General features: G+C 33.3%; 1 long non-coding RNA gene across 1 annotated transcript in view; it reads right to left on the bottom strand.

Moving 5' to 3' along the window:
* Window positions 1–14096, bottom strand: part of LOC141380553 (uncharacterized) — a 46374-nt gene extending 32278 nt beyond the window's left edge. Inside the window, exon 1 of the long non-coding RNA XR_015524093.1 lies at window positions 14003–14096. This is a non-coding gene — a long non-coding RNA (uncharacterized LOC141380553). The remainder of the gene's footprint in view (window positions 1–14002) is intronic.
* Window positions 14097–18248: the final 4152 nt, after the last annotated feature.

The following is an 18248-nucleotide window of genomic DNA, read 5'->3' as shown; positions in this document are numbered from 1 at the left end:
CCATGATAATGTATGTTTTTGTGCTACTTTAACTTTCTAAACTGTTTCACCTTATTTTATAAGAGATTTAACATTTTTATGCAAGTTGAAATGACTTGCAAAGCAGTACCTTTTTATTTATTTATTTATTTTTTACTACAGTTTGGGTTCCTACCATAGATATTAATGACCGGTTTACAACATTCTTCAAAATATCTTCTTTTAAAACAAAAAAAACTCACTTTTTCAACCATCTTAATTTCGATTAAACAGTGTATACATTTTCATTTTGGGTGAACGATCTCTTTAAAGATCATCTTTCCCCCCAATTGGCTACAGAATAAAACTGCACTTTAAACTGAATACTAGTATCTTGCAAAATTTCTAATGAAATATTTTGTACTGTTATCATGGCAAAGAACAAATAAATGAGTTATTAGAAATTAGAAGATATTTTGAAGAATGTTGGAAACTTGTAGCCATATTTACTGCAAAAAAAGTGGAATCAAATTAATTTAACAGTAATTTTTAACTTATATTGAAAGACAACATCAAGAGATATAATGTATTAGCCATGACAATGTATGTTTTATGTGCTACTTCAACTTACTAAACTGTTTCAACTTCATTTGTTAAGTTGAAATGACTTGCAAAGCAGTAGTTTATTTATTTATTTTAATATTTTTTACAGTTTCTTTCCTACCATGGATATTAAAGACTAGTGGTTTTCAACATTCTTTAAAATATCTTCTTTTAGAACAAAGAAACTCACTTTTGTAGCCACCTTGATTTTGATTAAACTGTGTGTAATTTTTAATTTTTTGGGGTGAACTATCCCTTTAAATATCCTTTTTTTTTCTGATTGGAATACTAATATTTTGCAAAATATCTAGAAAAATATTATGTACTGTCATCATGACAAAGAATAAATAAATGAGGTATTACAAATTAGAAAGATATTTGAAGTATTTTTACAGCAAAAAAACTGGAATCAAATTACAAATACCTGTAATTTCTAACTTACATTGACAGAAAACGTCAAGTTATAGCTCGCATTAGCCATGATAATGTATGTTTTTGTGCTACTTTAACTTTCTAAACTGTTTCACCTTATTTTATAAGAGATTTAACATTTTTATGCAAGTTGAAATGACTTGCAAAGCAGTACCTTTTTATTTATTTATTTATTTTTTACTACAGTTTGGGTTCCTACCATAGATATTAATGACCGGTTTACAACATTCTTCAAAATATCTTCTTTAAAAACAAAGAAACTCCCTTTTTTAACCATCTTAATTTTGATTAAACAGTGTGCACATTTTCATTTTGGGTGAACGATCTCTTTAAATATCATCTTTCCCCCCAATTGGCTACAGAATAAAACTGCACTTTAAACTGAATACTAGTATCTTGCAAAATTTCTAATGAAATATTTTGTACTGTTATCATGGCAAAGAATAAATAAATGAGTTATTAGAAATTAGAAGATCTTTTGAAGAATGTTGGAAACTTGTAGCCATATTTACTGCAAAAAAAGTGGAATCAAATTAATTTACCAGTAATTTTTAACTTATATTGAAAGAAAACATCAAGAGATATAATGTATTAGCCATGACAATGTATGTTTTATGTGCTACTTCAATTTACTAAACTGTTTCAACTTCCTTTTTTAAGTTAAAAATGACTTGCAAAGCAGCAACTTATTTGTTTTTTGAATTATTTTTACAGTTTCTTTCCTACCATGGATGTTAATGACTGGTTTTCAACATTCTTCAAAACATCTTCTTTTAGAACTAAGAAACTTACTTTTGTAACCATCTTAATTTTGACTAAACAGTGTGTGAATTTTCATTTTTGGGGTGAACTATCCCTTTTAAATACCCTCTATTATCCAACTGGAATACTAATATCTTGCATCATAGCTACAGTGAAATATTATGTACTGCTATCATGGCAAAGTCCAAATGAATAAATTACAAATAAGTTATTAAAAATATGTTGAAAAAAAATCTCTCCGTTAAAAAGGACTTGGGAAATTTTTGCAAAAAGAATGAAAATTTGACAGGAGGGCTAATAATTCAGACTTCAACTATATATGTAATTTCATCCTCCTGTTCTTAATGAAAACCGCTGTCTGAAGAGGCAGAAGCGTCGTCCTCCTTTTCTAAATGTTTACCTGAGCAAAAACGAACATAAAAGAGCCACTTTGCTGAACACTCCGGTCTCTTGGAACATATCAATATTTTGATTTTTCTACCAAGGCTGAAAGATGCTCATATAGGGGGAAAAGAAAATCCATATCGCCATTGACCAGACAACTTAATTACATTAGAGGCCGTCTCCAGCCTGTAGGTTGATGGGCCATCGAAATGCATGCAAACGAAGACTACAAAAAAAAAAAAAAGGTCAAAAGCATATTGTTATCAAACTGTGAAAGAGCGGGACAGAGCCGTTGTGTCAACGTCTGATAAAGAGAAGTGCTGAGGAGCAGAGAAAACACGCACCAAATGCCCCCCAATTGTGATATAAGATCACAAAAACAATGCATAAGTGTTTCGTTTCTATTTGCTTTGCTCAACCCTGGATTGAGTGTTGCAGGCGCTTTCAGTGAAAAGGATTTTTTACATGTGAAAGGTCTTACTGAAGCAGACTCTGGAAGTGTTACATGACCTTATACAAAATTAATGCAGAGTGGAGAATTAGTGACATATCAAATGTAAATCTAAATTTTGTTGTTGTGAGGAGTCATAGTTGTTAAACTACCAAAAATGTACTATATTACTGATTTATTTTAATTTAATTTACATGTTTCAACTCTTTTTTTCCCCCAGAGTTTATATCTTAAATTTTTTTTTTTATCCTCATAATTTAGTCAGAATTTTTTAACTTAATTTTATATTTTTTATTTTAAGATTTTTTTTCATTGAGTTCATCTTAGAATAACTCAAATTAAAATAAATAATAAGCTAAAATCATGAATGAAAAGACATTTCGTAAATAAATAAATAAAATTAAAAAGAAACAAACTCATCAGATCTGAATGTTTTCTAACAAAATTGAGGGTTTGTCCCGCAATTCAATATTATTAAAATAAAATATTTTTTTCCTACGCAGCCTTTTTTAATCTTCACAATTCGCTTATTTTGTTTGATCAGAAAATATTCATGCAAATTCTAAAAAAGACAAATGTCAAACTTTTGTAAAGAGACTTCATAGAAAAAAATTTGTCAAACTCATAAATTCTGAATGTTTTCTACTTTATTTTTTGCAATTTCAACAGTTTCCTCAGAATTCAGAGTTCACATTTCACATTTTTTTACCCCTTACAATCTAACTCTCTGAGTTTCTCAAAATTTGGACATTTCACATATTCAAATAGTTTCTGATTAAAAAAGTAAAGTCCACAGTTTTGTTCATATTTTTAAAATTTGTTTTTTCAGAATTCTTTTAGCGTTCAGCTTTTCTAGTTGGAGTTTGAGTCAAAAATTTGAATTTTTTCTCAAAATTGTTAGTTCCCCCTCATAATTCTGACAGAATTTTCCATTTCATCTCGAGTTTTTCCTCAGAATTTAGAGCTGACATTTTTTCCTAAAGCTTTCGAAGAGATTATTTCCTTTAAATTCTATTAACATCTAACAATGAATGAGTGAATTCTGACCTCCTTCGCCCAGGCTAAATGAATGTACTGTATATACTGTACACTACCCGGCAAAAGTTTGGGGTCAGTAAGATTGTTATTTTAAAATAAGCTTTACTTGCTCCCCAAAGCTGCGTTTGTTTAATCAAAAACAGTACAAATTGTAAAATTGTGAAATGTTATTGCATTATAAAATAACTGTTCAAAAGTAGTTTATATTTTAATTTAATAATTTATTCCAGTGATTTAAAGATTAATTTTCAGCTTCATTACTGCAGTCTTCAGTCACATGATCCTTCAGAAATCACTCTAATATTAACTATTAATATTATTATTATTATCATTACTATAAAAATAATAATACTAATAATAATAATTAATATTGTTATTGTATTGAATAAAAAATGTATTAAATAATTATTATTGTTTGTATTATTATTATTATTATTATTATTATTATTATTATTATTATTAATGGTAATAGTAATAAAAGCAATAATGACTGTAGTAAATTTCATTTAAAACAACATACAATAAGAAAGCAGTTATTTAATTTTTTTAAATTTATTTTTAACATTATACTTACAGTAATTAATGCTGCCTTGATAAACAGAAGTGTTCTTTAAGGAGTAAAACATGAAGAAAAAAAAAAAACTGACTCCATATTTTTGATCGGTAGTGTATAGGTTACATATTAAAATCCAATGTAAAGGCAGTTAACCCCAAAAATGTAAATTCTGTCATTATTTATTCCTTCTCCACTTATTTGAGCTTCTTTGTTTTGTAGAAACACAAAACAATATATTTTGAAGAATGCTGGAAACCAGTAGCCATATTTCATACAAATTACACTGACAAAAACAAAACAGAACATCAAGTTATAAATGGAATTAGACATAAAAAGTGCTACTTTAACTAACTGAACTGAATTTTTTAAGTTATAAGAGATTTCACAGTTTTATGTAAGTTTAAAAGACTTGTAAAGTTAATTTAATTCAACTTAAAGGCAGTAACTTTTTTTTTTTTAACAATTGTTTTCTACCTGGATATTAAAGACTACTGAATATTTTCAATACCACAAGATATCTTCTTTTATCCTCAACAGAACAAAGAAACTCACTGTTGTAACCATCTTAAATTTGATAAAACTTTGAGTGAGTTTTTATTTTTGGGTGAACTATCCCTTTAAACGTTAATAGCTAGAAAATTCCACAAATCAGGATTTTATTACTATATCCAGCATGTCCAAAATAGTTGTGATTTCCTGAGGTTTCCAGTCAAAACTTTCTGAAAGTTAAACCCCTTCTATCAGTATTTCTAAAGTCAGTCCTAGTTATTTCCAGCTAATTCACTGCAAGAGCCTGTAGTTTCCTCCTTTAAGGACACATTTTCTAGATGTGTGTTTGCGTCAGGCTGGAATGCATTGAAATATACGGTTGTTTTAAGTAGCTGTGAAGGCACTTCTGCATTTTGGGGCTCTTTTTATGACCCCATTCAAAGGCTGACATCTCAAACACAGGAAGGAAGGAACCCAGAAGGGCTTTACAGTATCAAGAGGTCCGTTTGAGCTTCCTTTCTCCTATTTAAACCAGCCTGAACACCCACTTTAAATGGCTACAGTTGGTTACGCTGCCGATATTCTGTCCTGGGACATTGGATATTTGTTTCTCAACTTCAATAACTGCATATGCTATGAGGAATAATGAAGCAGACTAAAACTTATTTTGTTAACATTAAGTTGAGAATTATAAAATTTTTAATAAGAATCAAACTAAAACATTGTGATAATGAGAAATGGAAATTGCTGAATATGGGATTGCTGAAAACATGCAGAAATAAGCTGTAAACTGTCAAATTAGACCCAATGTTGGGTCAAATATGGACAAACCTTAAGAAAAATAAATATAAATATAACAAAAAATATAGGGCGACATAGTGGCTCAGTGGTTGGCACTGTCACCTCACAGCAAGAAGGTCGCTGGTTCGAGTCCCGGCTGGGTCAGTTGGCATTTCTGTGTGGAGTTTGCATGTTCTCCCCGTGTTGATGTGGGTTTCCTCCGGGTGCTCCGGTTTTCCCCAAAGTCAAAAGACATGCAGTAGGTGAATTAAATAAACTAAATTGGCCATAGTGTATGTGTAAATTAGTGTGTATGGATGTTTCCCAGTACTGGGTTGCAGCTGGAAGGGCAACCGCTGCGTAAAACATATGCTGGATAAATTGGCGGTTCATTCCGCTGTGGTGATCCCTGATAAATAAAGTAACTAAACCGAAGCAAAATGAATGAATGAATGAATTATTAAATATAATATAAAAACAATTAATGTAAATCAAACTAAAGCACTGGAAATTGCTAAATACAGAAATGCTGAAAAATCTAGAAATACTGCAAATGATAAATAAATACGTAAATGTGTAAATAATAATAATAATGGGAAATTTATTCATTTATTTTTACAAAACCAAGCAATTTTTCTAATTACTCAAATATTTGTTAGTGTGTTTGCAGCTGTTTTGGTGAATTAATGACCAAAAATTAAGTAGCTATATGAGGATTGGCTGAGATTAGATCCTGGTAATCTGCAAGATAATACATCAAAGAGAGTCATGCAGTTCCCACATAGAAATCATCTTTACGCATAATGGCATTTTACAAGGGCCTGCATTAAGAGGCTCACAAAAAAAGGAGGAGGGGGGGTTGCATTTCCCTGGTGTAATAAAACCCAGGCTGTGCCAAAAGTTTCATAAGCAATGAAACAGCCCTTATGTGCATTGTAAAAGTCTACAATCACATCCTTTTGCATCTGAAACATGTCTGAGAACGTCGGCCATAGTTTTATGTTTTTCTAGACTTTCGCCTGCGAGCAAGTAGAAGATTTACATAAAGCATGAAGGAAAATCTGATGACGACAGAAGCGGAGAGGAGGGGATAAACAAATACAGGAAAGCTAAAAAACAAACAGCTCTTTTTTTTTTGTAAGTACTCCCATCTTATCTTTGTTGTTCAAACCAATCAGTGGGCATTGTTTTTAAGGATGATAGTGACTCATATGGGCAGATGAGAGAATTACAACACACAAGTGAGAAGAAAAACTCTACATTTAAAGGAATAATTCAACCAAAAAAGAAAGTTTACTTACTCTTGAAGTGGTTCTCAAGCCTTTAAGATTTTCTTTCTTCTGTTGAACACAAAAGAAGATGTTTGAAAGAATGCTGAAAAACTGTAACCATTGACTTTCATTGTAAAAAAATGGTTACAGGTTTTCAGCATTCTTCTAAATATTTCTGTTTATGTTTAACAGGAGAAAGAAACTCATAACGGTTTGAAATAAGTAAAGGGTGAGTGAAAATAACATTTGTAATTTTTGAGTGAACAATCCATTTGATTAACATAATTTAACTTACTTTAATTTAAAAAAGAACCTTTGGGTGTCAAGGTGGCGCAGTGGGTAGCACAATCGCCTCAGAGTAAGAAGGTCGCTGGTTCAAGCCCCGGCTGGGTCAGTTTACATATCTATTGGAGTGGGTTTACACATAGTCCACAGACATGTGCTATAGGTGGATTAAATAAGCTAAATTGGCCATAGTGTATGAGTGTGAAAGAGTGTGTAAGGTTGTTTCCCAGTGTTGGGTTGCTAGATAAGTTGGTGGTTCATTCCGCTGTGGCAACCCCTGATTAATAAAGGGACTAAACTGAAAGGAAAATGATTGAATGTATGATTCTCTCCTCTACAGAATCATCCAAATCAATCTTACTGAATTCTTTTCAAACAGAGGTGTTCTAGCTATCTGGTTAAATTGTCCATATCGCAGCATAAATTGCAGAAAAACTAAATATATTTAAATTTATATGATAAATTCAAATGATAAATAAATACAAAATATAACCTGTAAAAATGCTTTATGCTTTAACATTTTCCTCTAACAAATATTTTTAATTCATTCAATAGATAGATAGATAGATAGATAGATAGATAGATAGATAGATAGATAGATAGATAGATAGATAGATAGATAGATAGATATGTGTTGCTATGTGTACACTAGACATAGGCTGGTATAGGTGTCTGACGGTATGATAACCATGGATAAAAATATCACTGTTTCACTGCTCTAAATTATGTTCTTTTTAAACGTCTTGGTAAAAAACTACAATTTGTTCCCCATTAAACACAACCCATTTTATTTTAAGAAATATTTAAAATATTTTGGAGCTGAAAACACATCAAGCTAATAATTAAATTAAATCATTGACTTCTGCAGTCTTCATTACTTTCAACGACACAGAATTTTTTTTACAAAATCTTGTACATTTGTTGGCCTAAAAACTCATTTTAATAGTCATAAAAACAGGTGAAAAAACCAACAACTTGCATATCCCGTAGGAACGGTATAAATCTTTTTAGGTATTTAAAAAAATAGATTTTTCCAAACCCCGATAAACCTTGAAATCGCTTATCGTCTGTGCCTAGATCACACTACAAAATCATAACTTGAATGCTATAAGAAAGAGAAAAGAATCGTTCATTGTTTACCTTGGTCTTTTGTCTATGATTAACACAGCTCACCCCTTCTGACATGTCTTCAGGAGTTTGAGTTGTATAAGTTTAACCAATGCACACAGTCTGAGCCGGAAGGACCCATGATTAGTTTACCTTTTAAGTTTTCTAGGGATTTTTGAGTTGGTCGTTCATCATGAAACAGTATGTGATGACTCAAACCCGAGGACTCAAAGTGAACGGATCAAATCTTTTTCCAGCTCTGACTACATATGATTGGCTTGTGTCTTCATGTGATAAACAAACGACTCAAACACGACAGAACACTCGCTAAAGGAACTAATCTGCTCCCCCAACTGCAAAATGCAGACATGTCAAATGAACGAATCACTCTCTGAGAAGACTCATCGTTCTTGAGTCACATAAAAGATTCATTCAAAATGACCAAATCTTTCAAGAACGACTCGTAGCAAGAAAACTCTGTTATTAAATACTCATCCTCATGTCATTTCAATCCCCTGAGCTCTGCATTCATCTTCGTAACACGAATTAAGATATTTTAGATGATATCCTGGAGCTCTCTAGTCCACCATATCAATGGTTACAACAAAACAAAAACACTGCCAAAACTTTCCACGTGACTTTAGTAGCTCGACTGCAGTCATATCAAGCTCCAAGAGCACTTCTGTGGACCAAAAAATAAAAACAACCTTGTTTGCCAATGTCTTTCACATTAGATTAGGCAGTAACACTTTATTTTGATGGTCCATTTAGTAGGGATGGCTGAAGTGACACTGACGTTTCGACACAGTGTCGAGATCACGAAGCGCAAGTGTTTCGAAACACTGCACAGAAGTATGATCCGAAACCCCCAGGTCACGTGACTAAAGTGTTTCAAAACACCTGGTCACGTGACTAAAGCGATTCAAAGCATTGATAATTTCAGAACCGTTTCGAAATCTGGAGAATCTACATTTGACTAACATGGTCAAGTTCAAGTATCCATCTCCATGATTCTCCATGATTTTATGTATTTTAATCATGTTACTGTTTTATGGTGTAGTCTAGATAGGATACAGCTGCGGATACACCATCAATTTAGCATTATTTCTGTAACATTAAAAACAATAATTAATATTTTTACAGTACAGTGATGGGTTTAGGTTTTGGATAGACGTTAATAAAATACAATGGGAAATGTAATTAATAATATAAATAATTATTGTTAACTGCTGGCCACAACTTTATCTGATCTAGAAACAACCCTGTTTTATGACCAAAACAATACAAATTTATTTACAAGGTGTTTATTCGGATGTCAGAGCAATGTTGAAACAAAACGATACAAAAACAAAGCATTACCAACTGGTAATAAAGCATTTCAAAAATAATTGAATCAGCCTGGATTCGAACCTACTATCACCGGATGGTGATCACAAACTCTAACCGCTCAACTAAACCACTTATAGGTTCAAGGCTACAAAGTGGGGTTAAATACCTCAATTTGCTCGACAGTTCTTTGCTGAAGCTGTTTCAGTGTAATACAAATAAAATGACCAATAGGTGGCACCGTAGAGTGGTGTTTCGAAACGTTTCGAAGCTTCAACACAGTTGTTTCGACTGTTTCAGTGTTTCACGAAGCCTCGCTTTGCCCACCACTACCATTTAGTAGACTGTCTGCTTAATATCAGCTGATACGGCTCCTTCAACAGACATTTAGCTGACTATAAGAAACTTCGCAAGTACATGTTAACTTACACTAGGCATGTCCAAGCCCTGGAGGGCCGGTGTCCTGCAAAGTTTAGTTCCAACCCCAATCAGACACACCTGGCGAGCTAATCAAGCTCTTACTAGCCATCCTAGAAACATCCTTGCAGGTGTGTTGAAGCAAGTTGGAGCTAAAATCTGCAGGATGCTGGCACTCCAGGACTGAGTTTGGACACCCCTGCTCTAAACTATTAAAAATATTGATGAAAGTCACTTTCTTCAAACGTTTCAACATCAAAAGTTGTTGGAGGAAAGACTAATGCAATTCAAAAGCATAAATGTTTTACAGTTTAGATAAAAGCATGCATTATTGCTAGCACTTCAGAAAAGTTCCCTGCGCTCTTTCATGGCTTTCACGGACTGTACGACCTCAGAAACACATGCGATACCTCCAGAAATCTGCACAAACTGTACACACACCGCACAGTACAGCTTCACGCAGCGCTAGACAATCAAAACACAAGACTCTTCTTCTGTTTGAACATCATTCACAGGAGTCACAGCGAGGAGAGAGAGCGCGAGTCAGTACTGAGCTGCTAAATCTATTAGCACTGACGGAAAAATCGATGCGCTCTTGTCCCTGCGAGACTCCCACTCAGATGTAGCCTTCACTTCCATGCAAACACACGGCCGTCTGAAGAATGCAGCGGGGGGACAGTGACAATGAGGTCGCCAAATATTGACTTCTGTCCAGCCGAGAGCTCGAGCTTTTAGAAACGAGGAAAAGTGAGGTCAGGTCAGAGAGTCTCTTTTGAGAGCAGCTGGAAAACTCAATTACTGCGACAGAAAGAGAGAGAGAGAGAGAGATCAGCGATGGAACAGAACCAATTCAGTCTGAAATTAGTGTACGCTTTGTGAAGTTATATTAGATGTAATTGGAAAAATTGAAGAAGGGTTGACGAATGAGAAAAAAAATATAATCTTGATGGTTCTGTGGGTCTCGCCTGTCAAATCTGATCATTAATAATTTGTATTTAATATTGGATTCAAGTCAGGTGATTGGCTGGGCCATTCTACATCTTGATTTTCTTTCTCTGAAAGCATTTGAGAGATTCCTTGGCTGTGTTTTGGATCATTGTCTTGCTGAAATGTCCACCCTGGTTTCATCTTCATCATCCTGCTAATGTAGATGTTGGACTAAAGCAGCTGATATTCATTTACAATGAGAAAGGGTAGAGGGTTGCTAAAGAAAAACTGAGAGATTTCAGTCTCTGTCTGGGCTTTCACTGCCTTTCTACAGCTTTCTACACCAGTTTAAATTTAAATCTAGATCAGGGGTGGCCAACCCTGTTCCTGGAGAGCCACCTTCCTGCAGATTTCAGTTGCAACCCATATCAAACACACCTGCCTGTAATTATCACGTGGTGTTCAGGTCCTAATTAATTGGTTCAGGTGTGTTTGATATGGGTTGCAACTGAAATCTGCAGGAAGGTGGCTCTCCAGGAACAGGGTTGGCCACCCCTGATCTAGATGTCAGGAATTTGATTTCTGGAAATTATGAAATCATAATCAATCTTTAACAAGCGGAAATGTTGATATCAAAACTGCCACTGTTACTAGTAATCTTACTAGCATTTTAGGTAAAAAACTAAATTGTCGACATCAAGAATACTTATCTCATATTCATATCCTGCAAACGGATAGAAGTCATAATTTCCCTTACATTCAATCAGTTCTGGCTTTCTAAGATATCTACCTTTTTACTACATACACCCAATGACGCTTTGTGTGAAACATGGGAGTAACCTCCGTTAAACTGTAAACAATAAGTAAGTGTTAAACAAAACCCTAAGCAAATAATCAGAAAAACGTAACCATACACCTCACAGTTCATCCATCTTATTATAAGTCAACCTATTTGACAAATTACATTCAGCAGACCACGAATAACCCAAAAACCTTAAACAAGTCTTTCCTAAGCAAAATTATAAAGTAGTCAACATTTGAAGTGGATCATCTTCACCTTTCATCAAAGTTGTCCTAAAATTATTCAACAACACCCATTTATTTCATGAGGTAATTCTTAAAAACTGTTTTCAAATATTGGCCACTGTATATTAGAGCTGCACCATATTTGAAAAATAAATAAATAAATACAAAATCTGACACTGCAATATTTTGTTTTGCTGCGATATACAGTAAATTGCCATATGAATATAATTTCACGAGATGTTTTTCTATGCAGTGCATCTGCATACAATAAAATAAATTACAAGCATATTTAAATACGACAAAGCAAAAATTAAAACGGAAATAAACAGTGCTTTGTGGGCAGCCTAACAGTATTCGAGTACAGAAATTGAACAAACGAATTACATGGTCATCCTTGTATAAATACTTAAAAAACATATATATATCTTTACCTTGTAATCTTTAATTAATAAGCTATAATTGCAATGGGACTATTACAGATAAACACATTGCGATATCGATGTTTAAACAATTTATTGTTTAGTCCTACTGAATATTAAACTTTATAATAGTTCACCTAAAAAATAAACATTACTTACTATTTACTTGCCCTCAAGTGATTATATAGGCTACCTTTAAGACTTTCCTTTTTCTGTTGAACACAAAAACCTACAACCATTGACATCCAGGGTAAACAAATACTATGAAAGGCGGTGGTTACAGGTTTCCCAACATTTTTCCCAAATAACTTCTTTTGTGTTCCAACAAAAGAATGAAACTCAGGTTTGTGACAAGTGAAGGGTGAGTAGTTGATGATGGAATTTTTATTTTAAGGTGAACTATGCCTTCAATGTAGAATACAATTCCTGGATCAAAACACAGCTAACTAAAAAAAGCTTGGCCTCAGATATGCTTGTAATACATTAAAACACCAATGGTTTTAAGGGGTTTTGGCCATTTCCAGACTGATTTCAGACATATCCAGCCTGGTTTTAGATGGGTTTTTGCCATTTCCAGGCTGATTTTACACATTTTCCAGCTTGATTTTAGAGGGGTTTTGGCCATTTCCAGCCTGGTTTCAGATGGGTTTTGGCCATTTCCAGACTGATTTCAGACATTTCCAGCCTGGTTTTTGAAGGGTTTTGGCCATTTCCAGCCTGGTTTTAGAAGGGTTTTGGCCATTTCCAGGCTGACTTCAGACGGGTTTTGGCCATTTCCAGGCTGACTTCAGACATTTCAGGCAGTTTTTTTGAGCATGGTAGGCTTCGCTAACTTTATTTCCATGACAGATAAAAATTAATCATAAATTTTAGTCAAATGTAACAAAAATCACTCAGTTTTCACTATGTATGATTGCGGTAAAGTAGGTTTTATATTGCCACATTTGTTCATTTTTGAACAGCAACACACGCCTCTATATTGTTTACCACAGTACTTTGAATATTCAGTCTGAAATTGCATGTAAGTAAGACTTCAAATCAACATTAGCTCTATTTAATCGATGGTAAACAATGGTGTATTTGACAGTCATTGGCTGCTAAATATCATTTCCCTATTTTAGAAGCTGCAAAGAATACGTTTTTGAAGTTAAATTATTAAGAAAAGTCTGAATGTGCAAATATAAAACTTTAACCCAATGCCTATGAGGACAATTTGTACCACAAACTACATTCCAAAAATTGTATATTTTTCACAAACCGGAAACGCAACCAGCAATTTCAAACACAGTGTCCACATGGCGTAAAAAAGCTGGATTAACCGAAAGAGAAATATGAAATGCGATAGTTGTTGGTGAAAAAAAGATAAACAGGCGCAAACAGGTGCTCTCCATCTCTCATATCCACTAAGAGGAAGAGGTCACAGGCTTTATCTGCTTGGATGAGCTACACACGAGTTTTGTGGCGGGGAAAATGGCCTGATATGAGCTTGGTGGTCAGACATATGCACGCACAGGCAAAAAGCAGCACTCATATTTCATGTGTCTCCATCTGCATCTCTACAACTGCCTGAAAAAGATGTTATCTGGTAACTGTCAGTGCAGGAAACGCGATAGTTTTTTTATGCTCTTGCAGGCATTGGTTAACTGCTACAAAGTGGATATCAGCCACTGGCGCTAACTCAAACATCAATAAGTGTGTAATATCTGCTCGGTGAAGTTTTATTTCCTAAATTACACTGAAAACAAGAGATAAGAGATGACTGATGTCCTACCGAGATTAAAGCCGAGTCTGCCGCGCTTTCTGGCTGTATTGCACCGCCATCTTGAGGGAGGAAATGGTTTTGCTCTCAAACAATTGGATTTTGTTTAAACCAATGCGTTGTTGTTGTTATTGTTATTATTAACCTGTATTTTATTGCTGCTGACAAATCAGTTGGTTATTTAACAATAGTTTTGTCAACGTATATTAAATCAGTGAGACATTTTTTAGCTTTATGGTGTGCATTAGCCTACTCAGTTGTTAAGAAGGGATGGACATGGTCAGCAACAATACTCGGGTATAACTAGTGTTTATTTGGAATTTTTAAAGGAATTCTTTGTCACTTTCCTATTTAAAGCTTGACTTGTCTGCAGGAACATTGTGTACTAGACTGACAGAAAATACAAAAACCAAATGAGTCATAACAAGATAGCCACAAGCGATTTTTGGGATTTTTTTTTTTTGATGACAAAAACCTCGAGAGATTACAGAGATATAGTGACATCTAATGCTTTACACAACAAGCTTTTAATTTGTAGCTGACTAACAAAAAGGTAGCCTACAATATTTTAGCAAATTGTAAATCCAAATTATTTTCTAACTAGCCTATTCATATTTTTTTTATTAGAAAAACATTCATTATTATTATTACCGACAAATACTATTCGCTAATGCCTTTTTTAAATGTTTGCAAATGAGACCTTGTTGTGAAGTGTTAATTGCTTGAAAAAACTTTACTTTACATAGCAGTATGCAACCAGTTCAAGCTTCTAGTAAAAAAATGTTATTCACATACACAATCATTTAAAAGTTTGGAGATTTTTTATATATATATATATACGCACCATCCACTTTATTAGATACACATTACTAGTACCAGGTTGGACCCCCTTTTACCTTCAGATTTGCCTTAATCCTCCGTGGCATAGATTCAACAAGGAACTGGAAATATTCCTCAGGGATTTTGCTCCATATTGACATGATAGCATCACGCAGTTGCTGCAGATTTGTCGGCTGTATATCCATGATGTGAATCTCTTGTTCCACCACATCCCAATGGTGCTGTATTGGATTGAGATCTGGTGACTGTGGAGGCCATTTGAGTACTGTGAACTCATCTCCATATTCAAGAAACCAGTCTGAGATGATTCTTTATGTCACAGTGCATTGTCCTGCTGGAAGTAGCCATCAGAAGATGAGTACACTGTGGTCATAAAGAGATGGACATGGTCAGCACTAATACTCAGGTAGGCTGTGGCGTTGACACAATGCTCAATTTGTACTAATGGGCCCAAAGTGTGCCAAGAAAATATCTCCCACACCATTACACCACCACCACCACCAGCTTGAACTGTTGATACAAGGCAGGATGGATCTATGCTTTCATGCTGTTGATGCCAAGTTCTGACCCTACCATCTAAATGTCGGATCAGAAATTAAGAATTATCTTCTATTGTCCAATTTTGGTGAGCCTGTGCAAATTGTTGCCTTAGTTTCCTTTTCTTAGCCAACAGGAGTGGCACCTGGTGTGGTCTTTTACTGCTGTAGCCCATCTGCCTCAAGGTTGGATGTGTTGTGCATTTAGAGATGCTCTTCTGCATACCTCATTTTTAACGAGTAGTTATTTGAGTTACTGTTGCCTTTCTATCAGCTCAAACCAGTCTGGCCATTCTCCTCTGACCAAAACAAGGAATTTGCGCCCACATGACTGCCGCTCACTGGATATTTTCTCTTTTTTGGACCATTCTCTGTAAAGATGGTTGTGCATGAAAATCCCTGTAGATCAGTTTCTGAGCCCGTCTGGCACCAATAACCCATTTTCAAAGTCACTTAAATCACCTTTCTTCCCTATTATGATGCTTGGTTTGAACTGCAGCATATCGTCTTGACCATGTCTACATGCCTAAATGCATTAAGTTATTGACACGTGATTGGCTGATTAGAATTTTGCATTAATGGGCAATTGGATAGGTGTACCTAATAAAGTGAACAATGAATGTACTGTATAGAAGTTTGCATTTGTACTCTCAAAGTATCATTAGCTATTGAACTGCATTAAATAAATAAATTAGTTTTTTAATGAGTGTATTAACCACATTTTTAAATTATTATTTTACATTTTGGGTGAATGAATATAATAATATAAAAAATAAATAAAATCTCTAAATAATATTTACTGTAGTTAGGCTTACCTTGTCTGCTTTCCTTGTATTTAAATGCGAATTATATTTGTGTTGAAAATTTTGCTGACACAAAAAATCAGCGTTGCCATCTTGTTGTTTGTTTATACTTTATTGTCCCATTTCTAAGCAAAGAAATTACAAGATAAAGAAACAGGAAATTAACCGTTCAAACAGATTTCAATGTGAAATTTGCTAATTAAAAGTTTGGAGTAAGATTTATTATTATTGAAATTTGTTGTGTAAGTTTGCATTTATTGAATCAAAAATACAGTAAAAACAGTAATATTTTGAAATATAATTGCAATTTTATTTAGTTTTATTTGAGCATCTTAAAATTGACATTTTCCCTGTGAAAAATGCATATTTTTTTGCATTATTGTCAATAAGTGTCACATAATCCTTCAGAAATTATTCTAATATGATGATTTGCTGCTCAATGAATGTTATTTATCATAATATGTTGGTGCTTAATATGATTTTTAAGGTTTGACTGATAACAAAGTAAATGAAAAATGTTCATTTGAATGATAGAAATGTCTTCAACTCCCAATCGAATGCATTCTTGCTGAACAAAAGTATAAATTTTTTCAAAACAGCCTACTGACCCAAAATCTTTAAGAGGTAGTATGAAAATCTTGTACGTTTTGGTTTTGTTTACCACCTGGAAACACAAGACAGACAAAAATAGTTAAGAACAAAAAGCTAGACGAAAACTTAAAAAGGAGGATGTTTATTTCACAGCAGAAGCATAATTCACCCACATTTGATGCATAGCTTGAAGATGAAACTCCCTGATCCAACATGGCAACTTTTATGTTGCATGGTCTTTCTAAGATTATGAAAGTTCTGTTTTATGACACCGGTGAACATGATAAAATCAAAATGGCAGTGGTTTAAACAATTAAACTCGACAATTAAATAAATAGTTCACCCAAATATTTAAATGTTCGGTTAGTTTATTTGCAGGTCATCCATAAAAAAAAAATGCTTTCTTGTTTTTGTCCAAATTTGTTTTCAGAAATAATTAATAAAAATCAATTGAGGTTTTTCTTAAAACAAGCAAAATAATCTTGTTTTCAGTTTGAAATAAGTTAATTTGTTATTTTACTTACCCCGTTGGCAGATTATTTAGCTTTTTTAAGGAGAAAAAAAACGTAATTTTTAATGAAACTATTTTTATTTAACAAATATATATATATATATATATATATATATATATATATATATATATATATATATATATATATATATATATATAAAATGTAGAACATAAAAGAAGATTCAGCTAAAAATTATATTCCTTGATGATTCATGTCATGCAAATCAACAGCACTTTGAAAAAACAAACATATGGAAGCAAAATAAAATTTGTTATTATGGCTATACATTGAGGTCTTATGAGGTGAACTTATCAATGAGCAAGAAATCAAACATTATTTATAACTTTACTAAATTTGGCTCACATGTGATTGTGTGTGTGTGTGTGAATATATATATATATATATATATATATATATATATATATATATATATATATATATATATATATATATATATATATATGTATGTATACACACACACACACACACAAGGCTGTAGATTAATAATGTTAAATAAATTGCTCAGCTTCTTGCCCAGACAGACCGATGAGTTTCATAAGACCTAAAAGTATCATCATGAGTCAGGGGTTTTGCCTGTAAACATTTTTAGACTCTCAAACTGTTAGTAGCAGTGGAAATGCATTTTATATTACCAAAGAACACAGTTAAAATCTGCAAATCTGAAAAAAGTCATAAAATTTTTTTGTTGCTTTCAAATTTGTAAACTAAAGGGATAGTTCAGGGGATCAATAATTTTCCCTCATGTGTTTCTAAACGTTAATGTTGAACACACAAAATAAGCTCTTGTTAATAATGGCACCCATTGTCTTCCATAGTAAGAAAAAAAATACTATAGTAGTCAATGAGTGTCATCAACAAGAATGTTAATAAAATATACTTGTTTGTGTCCAACAGAGGAACGGCTCTCAAATAGGTTTTGAACAAGTGAAGGGTGCAGTAAATGATGACAGAATTG

Source organism: Danio rerio, chromosome 23 (assembly GCF_052040795.2).
Source record: "Danio rerio strain M-AB ecotype USA chromosome 23, GRCz13ab, whole genome shotgun sequence".
Lineage (NCBI taxonomy): Eukaryota > Metazoa > Chordata > Actinopteri > Cypriniformes > Danionidae > Danio > Danio rerio.
Note: the sequence above shows the minus strand (reverse complement) of the source record. Positions and strands in the feature narration are given on the sequence as shown.